This window comes from Solanum tuberosum, unplaced genomic scaffold (assembly GCF_000226075.1).
Source record: "Solanum tuberosum cultivar DM 1-3 516 R44 unplaced genomic scaffold, SolTub_3.0 scf00480, whole genome shotgun sequence".
NCBI classification, from domain to species: Eukaryota; Viridiplantae; Streptophyta; class Magnoliopsida; order Solanales; family Solanaceae; genus Solanum; species Solanum tuberosum.
Window position 1 is genome coordinate 229,618 of NW_006239415.1, and position 9,920 is coordinate 239,537.

A 9,920-nucleotide genomic window follows, 5' to 3' on the forward strand; every position below is an offset into this window, starting at 1 on the left:
ATTATATTGTATTGTTATCTTGTATTTAAATTATCATATCATGTATTGTATTTTTAAATTAAATTTTTTCATCTTGCCATTTTAATTTTGCGTATTCTTTATAATGAAAATTAATAATAAAATAAAATTTTATTATTCACGAAAATTAGAAAAATAAATTAAAATACTATTAATTTGAAATTAAAATAGTATATATTAAATAATATTTTTTTTAAATATCATATTACATTTAAAAAAGAATTATGAATATTAGATATTTAATTAATGGAATTATATGTAAAATAATATGTTAATTAGAAAGTAATATAAATAATAATTAAATAATAAAAAAGTGAAATAGAGAGTGTGAATAGTAGTTATTCAACTCTCTAAATTTGAAGAGTAGAGGGTGATTTGGAGGTGAATTGGAGTGTTCATTCTCTATTTTACTCTCCAAATATAGAGAGTAGAGAGTAAAATAGAGGTGAGTTGGAGATGGTCTAAAGAATTAGAAATGCAAAATCTTAGTCCATTGCAGTTACTCTTATTTTCATATGCCTTCTTTATCTCTACGAGACAGGAATAAGATTTATGTATACTCTACTCTCTTCAGATCTCACTTCTGAGAATACACCTGGTATGTTATTATCTTCCTAACTCAGACTAATTCAAAGTCATGTTTGGTAATTATGTAAAGTAAAAACACTTTCTATCAAGAAGTTATCTATTTCAATGATTTGAATCTGAAACCTCTTGTGAATCCTAATGACCTCACCACTCTTTGGTGGTACAATTAAATTTGTCTTTATGACGTTAACTATCAAAGAAAAAGATATTTTTTATCGCTAAACAATAAAAAATTGTCTTACATTCTATTTTTATTAGCTATTTGTTATTTAGCCATATGTTAGTGATGAACATCATAACTAGTTTCTAATTTTTTTTAATCAGACTTCAACGCAAATATCGATAACCGATATGAAGAAAAATAATATGATATGATTTTATAAGAGGAACATTAAATTGAAGTAGTTGACACTTGATATGACAAGACAAGACAACTCCATACTTGTCGGCCCTATCTGCCATTATGTCTGAAACAAACTTCTTCTTTCTTGGATTCTTTGGCTTATCCAAATTCTTAGCCAATGTAGGCCAAAATAAAATAAAATAAAAAGTGTATTTTTTTTCTGTAATTTTTTGATTAATGAGTGTCAAATATTAATATTCTAGTGTGGCATTTTTTAGATTTCAAGATTTAAATAAAATAAAAAAATTATTGTAAATATTTCATAGATCTTTTAAATATTTTGAATGATTAATTATTGTGATTTATAGTACTTTTTACGTAGTTTACAAATATATAAATTTCATTTTTTTAAAATGAAGATTTCATATGTAAATTTTCAGTCAAACTTATTGACTCTCGAAAAATGAAAAGTATCACATAAATTGAGACAGATGAGTAGTTGTAAATTGTAATATACCACCACGTAGAGATATGATAATGCGATTTTCATACTTTTAATTAGATATTTCAAATTTTATTTTTAAGAATCCCTAAAATTTTAATCGACGGTGTTTCTCCATAAATAAATCCTACAAAATGTATGTTTAAATTAATCATATTGATAAATTGTTAATATTAGATAGTTATTAAAAAAAAGTAAATTGTAATAAAGCATCATATGTATTAGTGGCTTATTGAACATGGGTTAATTAATAGATTTTTGTTTAGCTATTGCTCTTTATATCTCAAATCTATATATTTATATAAAGGAGTAACACAGACAAGGTGATGTGACACATTTCTATGCTCTCCATTTATATTTATTTTTTTCTCTTTTTTTTTTTGACCATTTTTCTTCATTTAATTATTTATTTTAGTTTAATAACTCATAAATTCTTTATATTCAATTACTCAATTTTTCATCTCCCACTATGATATATCTTCTTTATTAGATATAATGTGCATATATTCATAACTCCGTTAATTTACAACTTTTCATATTCATAACCCTTAAATATTAAATATGAAAGTTAAGATACATTATGATATTCCTCTATTATTTCTATATAAATTCATATTTTTGTTTCGTGAGATTTTATCCAAAGTTATCCTTCATTTTTACTATAGTATCATATTCATGCTTTTATTTGGCTTGAAAACGAAGAAGAGGAAGAAGAAAAATCTTGAATATTGATAGGCTTGTGAAGTGGATACTGACAACAACTTAGATAATTATGTATTGATTTCTTTTTCCTTCTATTTTTAATGATATGTGTATTGTACTATTCCTTTTTACTTCTTTTTTTTATATATATATCTCTAAGATGCCTATTAAATTTAATTTTTATACAAAGAAAGCTTTTGAATAGTGATAGATTTGTGAAGTGGATATCAACAAGAGTGATGTCTCTCTGCTTTTGTTTGACTTGAAAAAAAAAGAAAAGCTCTTGAATATTGATAGGCTTGTGAAGTGGATATGACAAGATCTTAGACAATATGTATTGATTTTGTTTTTCCTTCTATTTTTTATTTTAATGATTAAAAGTCGCAATGATATATGTATTGTATTATTTCTTTCATTCTTTCTTTCTTGTGTATCTTTATGATGACTCTTATGTTTAATTCTCGTACGAACTTCCTATTGTTATTAATCTATAATTTCTTTTAGTTCTAATTAGTATTATAAATTAGTGCTAGATTTATCTCTAAAATTCAAAATAAGAAGATGATGTATGTGTATTTAGTCAAATATATATTGTATCTGGATAAATAACTTAAATATAGAATAAATATGAGAAGAGGGCACTTTGGGTCATCATTGTTTGAGTTCATTTTGGCTTGCATGCTCATAATGTTTTGAAATTATAATAACAACAATTAATTGACTTGACTTTTTAAAGACAAGAACACTAATTATATTTTTTTCATGTTATAAAAATTATTATTTTGCATTAGAGTTAATTGGTGCGTAGAAGTTCCACGATTAAAATATTACGCATTATTTAATTGTAACTATTAATTATTTACAGTAAAAGTATATTAATTATAGTTACCAAATCCAATACATATCACCTATTCTTTAAAACTATATTTATTTATTTCTTCTTCTATTGTTTTTTTTTCACTTTCAAAAATAGTGTATTTTTGTTATTTATCTTAAATCATTATAAATTACAAGAACGCTCTTTCATCTAAAGAAGATATTACATGTAAAAAAAATCATATTTTTTTTCCTATGGAACCAAATTATACATCTATACATTTATAGGAAGGTATAATATAATTATTTTATTTTATATTCTTTTTATGTAAGAAGAAATTCTCAAAATGTATTTAAAAATTTCAACTAAAATTCAAATATATTAAATATACATAAGAAGACATATATATATAAAATACCTCTTCTATGTAAATAATATTTAGTAAATTATTTGTGTTTTTCATGACCGCAAAGCGCGGATGAATTCACTAATTTTAATGAGAAGAGAAAAAAAACAAAAGAATCTAGAGAAATTGCATTTATTTTCAATTTAATAGCCTTTGAAGTTTTTCCCCTAACCCTCTCCTTCCCAATCTTGAACACACACACATACACACACGGCACTATAATCTATATCTGCTCTAATAAACACACAGTCTCTATTTGTTTTGCCCTAGTTTATATGATATGTTTCAATTTTGAGAGTTAAATAAGATTTATTTTTTTTAATTGTGATTGATTCACAAAATTTTGAAATATTTAAATTGTTATTTTTGTGACTTATAAATACGTTTTATGTAATTTTTAAATATGTAAATTATTTTTTAAAACTCTAAAAGATGGTATGTTCAAATTCGTGACTATTACTCTCGAAATTCGAATAATATCATAAAAATTAAAGCAGAAAGGATATATATGTGCATTTAAAGCCTCTAACCATCAAACTACTTCCTCCGCTCTTATTTATATATCACCATTTTTTTATTTCACGTGCATTAGGAAAATAAGTAAGTTTATTATTCTATCTTTATTTAATTTTTGTCAATTTTTCAATCAATGAATATTAATTAATTTATTTTGATTAATTAATTTGGCAATGAACATGAATTATTCACTTAGTTTTTCTATATATGTTGGTCAAATGTATATTTTCAAGACTAACAACTCACAAGGGTAAAATAGAAAGAATATTGTAATTTATGCATTGATTTTATGAAATGACAAGTATTATGGAGCAATTATTTATAGTAAGGATGACATATATATAAAAAACATGGAGGGAGTAGGATTTAGCGCGCTTATCTTCATTACACTTTCTCGTTATTTCCTCAAATACACATTTAGATGAGTGACACTTGTCTAATATATTTTTTAACGATCAAGATTAGATAAATTTAATAACCATCTTAACTTGTTTAAAATATTAAATTTGTTATAATCTGCAATATCAATCGCCAAAATATTTTGATAGTCATTAAATTTTCAGTTTGTAAGTTTAATCGGTAAACTTCCCTGTCCCCTCCCTTTTCCTAAATCCATATAAACAAATAAAACGTTTTGTGATCATAAAGTTAGGAAATTGATTTAAAAATTAGTCTGAAAATTGAATTAAAGAACATATGATGGGAGTGAAAGAATAGTTCTAATTTTCAATGGATCTATAAAAGGTAATTAGAGTATTGAAATTATTTGTGATACTATTTAGTAAATATAATTTAGCTAAAATGGGGAATATATGAAGAAAAAAAGGGGGAGTACTATGATAGTAAATACTACTCTCTATTCCTATTCATATGTCACCATTTTAAGATTTCACGTCCCTAAGTTTACTATTGTACCCTTATTTGCCTATCAACAGGCCAGTCAATATTAGTAGGGGTCCTCTTGCCTGAGAAAAAGGAGTCAATTCAACATGGGCAATGATAGACAGACCAAAGATTTACGTAGTCCCTTGTCTACTTACTTTGTGCACCGGCATAGCAGAATTCGAATTCGCTGGCTCAGATGAGTGGCTCTCTTGGCTTCGTAAACATATCTATGTTTTTGTTTTTTCACTACCAATGAGTAGGCATGTATTCTCTTGAAGTCAAATATTTAGTCAATTTGAGTAATTTTCAAAATTAAATTAGATTACATTAATTCGATACTTTAAACAAAAGATTTAGACAATCAAAAACTATATGAAAAGTATTATAAATTGTAATTTTTTGCATATTAATGTAATGAAAAAATACATCGTAAAATGTTAGTCAAAGTTCTTATAGTTTGACTCTAAAAAAAATCATGACAATTAAAAGTGGACGGATGGAATATTAAGGACCACCTATTTTTAGTAAGGACGACGTATAAATAGAAATAGAGAGAATAATTTGATGCTATTAAATTTAGTTGAAGTTTTGAACTTGTATAACAAACTATGGATTTATTGTTTTTCAATGTAAAATTTACAAATTGAAATAACTGAGTAGCAAAATGTAATATCTTAATCATATATATTAACGAACTGAAAAAAATGATTTTCAAATTTAATATTTTAATCATAATTAAAAAATGCTTGTTAAATTAATCTGATCTTAACTTTTAAAAGTTATATCTAACAAATATCACTTATCTAAACGTATGCTTGGAAAAAATAGAGAAAAAAATGTAATAGACCCTAGATCCAATCAAACTATACCCCAAATAATAAGTAGTTACTACCATTGAAATAATTAAAGTAGCTAGGAAACAAATAAATAGATGTACAGCAGTTAGAAACCATGATGCAGATGAATGAGAAAAAAATAAGAGAAGCAAAAAGAATGAGAGGAAGAAAGAGAATTTATATCAGAATATTGCATCACTTTTCTTATCATTCAAATAAAAAACCAACAAGTTTCTACTGTGCCCATAAATAAATACAAAAGGAAATTAATTAATAAGTATTCCAAATATTATTAAATGGTTTGTATCTGATATGATTTACGAGCTATCGCATAGTATTCTTTCGAAGGGAAGAGGCTATAACATGTGATAGAGATTGTGATGTTATTATTAGGATTAAATTAAATACTGCTAGCTATCTACTAAAGTTATAAATTATAGTAATTAAGAACATGACTTTATTTCTTAATTAAGTCTACCAAATAAGTGTCATGAAGTACTAATTATGACTCTAACCCAAATTATCACAATCCATTGATCAGTTTAGCTTCGTTTAGAGGTGGGCATGGTATGGTACGATACGATATTTGAAAGTTTCGATATCGTTATTTTGGTATTCGATTTTTAAAACATTATATTATTCTCATATCAATTCAATTCTGTTTGGTTCGGTATATTAAAGTTCGGTTTCAGTATTCTATAGTCTGATAAATCGGTAACTATAATTTGTTCAACTTCGACTAATATATACTGGTATAATAGAGTATTATGACTTAAACAATTAAAAAAATATCTTAATTGTATCATACTAACATATTACACATGTAGAAATATATATTGAAAATAAAGTACAAACAACTCATTTTGTTAATTAATTACATATCAATCAAAATAGAGTTTCAAAGATTCAACTTCTAAACATTTGGTTGGGAACTAGTTATCCCAGGATTAACTATCTTGGGATTAGTTATCTTGGGATAACTTATCCCACCATGTATATGAGATAACTTATCCCATCACTATGCTATAAATGGTGGGATAAGTTATCCCAAACATGTCAACCAAACAAAACATCTAAATTTGATCCCAGGACTATTTTTTTATCCCAAGACTATTTATTCTTATCCCTCACACCAAACGAGTACTAATACTAGGTTACATATTTGTTAGTATTTTAGTAATATATATGTGTTATTTAAACTATATACTTCGGTATGGTATTGGTATTTCAATAAGTTATTTCTAAATACCAAATACCGTATTGAATACTAAAAAAGTTAAAAATGTATACTCCCTCCATTCCATATTAATTGAATTTTTGAGGTGTTTCACACCCTTTAAGAAAGGTAGATTAAGACATAAATTAAACATAGTTTTCCATTTTTATCCTTATTAATTATTGTCAAATTTATTGAAGTCATCACATTGAAGATCCAAATGAAGGGTAAAATTGGAAGAAGACTCTAAAAGTAGTCTTAAAAATTGAACAAGTAAGTTAATTTGAAAAATGAAAAATGCCTCAAAAATTCAATTAATATGAAATGGAGGGAGTATCATATACCACACCAAATATCATAATACTGAAATTATTATATTAAAATTTTGATACAATATGATAATTCGATATACTCCCTCCGTCCCTATTTAGTTGTCCATATTTCCTTTTTTAGTTGTCTCTATTTAGTTGTCCATTTTGACAAATCAAGAAAGGACAACAATTTTTTTCCTATTATACCATTATTTACACTTCTTGAAAATTTCTAAAAGTGTATGTTGTTTCCCTCCAATTTATTTCACTTGAATTCAAAGAAGTGATTGTAATTTTGAAAGTGAAAAGTTGTCATAAGGGTAAAATTATAACTTCACTGTGCTAATCATTGTTGCCTTAATCTGTGTGTCATTTCTAAAGTGGACAACTAAAAAGGGATAAAGGGAGTATATCATACCATACTCATTCCTATAATTTCATCATAGATAGGATATTAACGTTATTCAATAATTACAATATATTTTATGAACACAAATATTAATAATTTATCACATAATTTAAATGAAGGAGAATCTAGGCAGAGAAGTGTAAGTAGAGAGAGTGCCATTGATAACACATGGAAGTCAGTGCCCCTCTACTCTTTGAATAAAGGCATAGCCCTGCAATAAATCAAACAAATTAAAAAAGCAAAACTGTAAACTCTGAAATCTCAGTAGTAGTAAGTGAGACATATACGGTTTGATACCTGTGTTAAAGGATATTAATAATAATTTCGAGATAAAATTTGAAAATAACATGATATTATCTTATGCTTACTTTTAGATGAGTGAAATATATATACATTCTTCGTCTCATTTTATGTGGCAATATTTGATCGGGCACGAAATTTAAGAAATAAATGAAAATTTTGAAATGTTTACCAAACTGTTCTTTAAAAAGTAAACTCACTTTTCTCTCTCCTCATAAATATATTGGAGTATTATTTTAAGATTAAATGGGACCATAAATGATAAAAGAGGAATTGTATTTTTAAATACTTACCATATAAGAAAATGTAACATTCTTTTTGAGACTGACCAAAAAGGAAATGGTGTCACATAAAATAGGACGGAAAAAATATTTATTTATCTTATTCCATGTACGAAACGATAAAAAATACACACGAAATTTCACGTGCCTCATACTACTCGGGTCAGAGCTTAAACTAGTGATGGTAAGTACAGAGAGACTGATGGGAAGATCATGGGTTACTGCCACGTGTCATGATTATAAATGATGTGGACCTTTGAGAGGTCATTCATTAACTCACATATATAGGTAATGATCACATTGTATTGTCTTGTCACATCAAAATAGCTAACAATTGTAATTGTAAGAAATGAGTACCAATTGTTTTATTAGGGTTTTGTTTATTTAATTCAATAGGTTTTTTTTGTTTTTGTGGACAAACCTTCTCCAGACGTCGCGCATAGTAGAAATTTAGTACATCAAAACGCAACCCCTTTAAATATGAAAGGGGGGAGGGGAGATGATGAGAAAGAAGATAAAAGATAGAGAAATCAAACACTCATGATCAATACGATAATTAAGAAAATAATTTAACGTGATTTGATCAGCTATTAAACATTTACCAAATTCATGCACTCTTGTCCATTTTAATTTTTCTTTTTGGGTATACAATGGGAAGTCCACTAGATATATAATAATCTACCAAATTAATGCTTTATCATGTGGATTGCCATGAATGGTGTCTGCACCAAAATCATATGTAAAAAAAAGTCAATGTATATAGTTGTGTGTATATCTATCTTAGATTTTTTTCTTCGACTAAAGTAATAAGTATGTATTTCTACTGATGCTTCAATTGTGTGTCTAGAAAGAAAAAGTTGACTCTACATAAAAGTAGTTGAAGAATTATTTCATCCTCTCTAAGTCCAATATTCTCTATGCAAAATACTTCGATCGTCTCAATTTATGTGTCATATAGTTCAAATTTTGATCATAAATTCAGATATGTCATATATTCTTGCTACAAAATATCCACTGTCTCAATTTATGCATCATATAGTTCAGATTTTGATCGTAATAATTACTCTCCCTCCGTCCCAAATGTGAATAATATTAATTTGATCCTTGTACTATGATGGGGGTTTTAGGTTTTGTGTTTGTCAAGTTTAGGTTTTGAAAAGTTAATTTGATTTACCTCATCAAGAGATATAGACAAAGGTTCTACATTGGAGAATAGGAAATGGTAAAAAGCTTCTTTAATTTAGTTACTCCCTACATAAAAGTAGTAGCATAATTTAATCATCTTGATGAACTTCAATATTGTAGTTGTCCCAATTTATGTGTCATATAATTCAGATTTTGATCGTAAATTCAAACATAACATTTTAAAGTTATAATTTTAATTTGACCCTTGTACTATGATGTTTAATTACTACGGGTTTTAGGTTAAGGTTTTGAACAGTATATAATTTGATTTGCCTCATCAAGAGACATATAGGCTAAGATTCTATGTTGGAGAATAGGAAATGGCAAAAAGCTTCTTTAGTTGGTATTTTCCTTTTCATAATTAAAAAATTAATCTACCACTCAAAGCGTTGAAAACAAGGCATCACAAAGCTCGAAGCAGACAAAACAAAAAAAATTAAGTATACGTATTGAACAATGAATCTCTCTTTATGATAAACAGATTTGTTATTCCAATTGAGTAGGCATATTCAATATTTTCCATTTGATAAATATATTTTCTAACTATCAAACACAAGAATTTAGTTGGTTTTGGAGGGGGGTGGGGGGGGGGGGTAAAAAATACC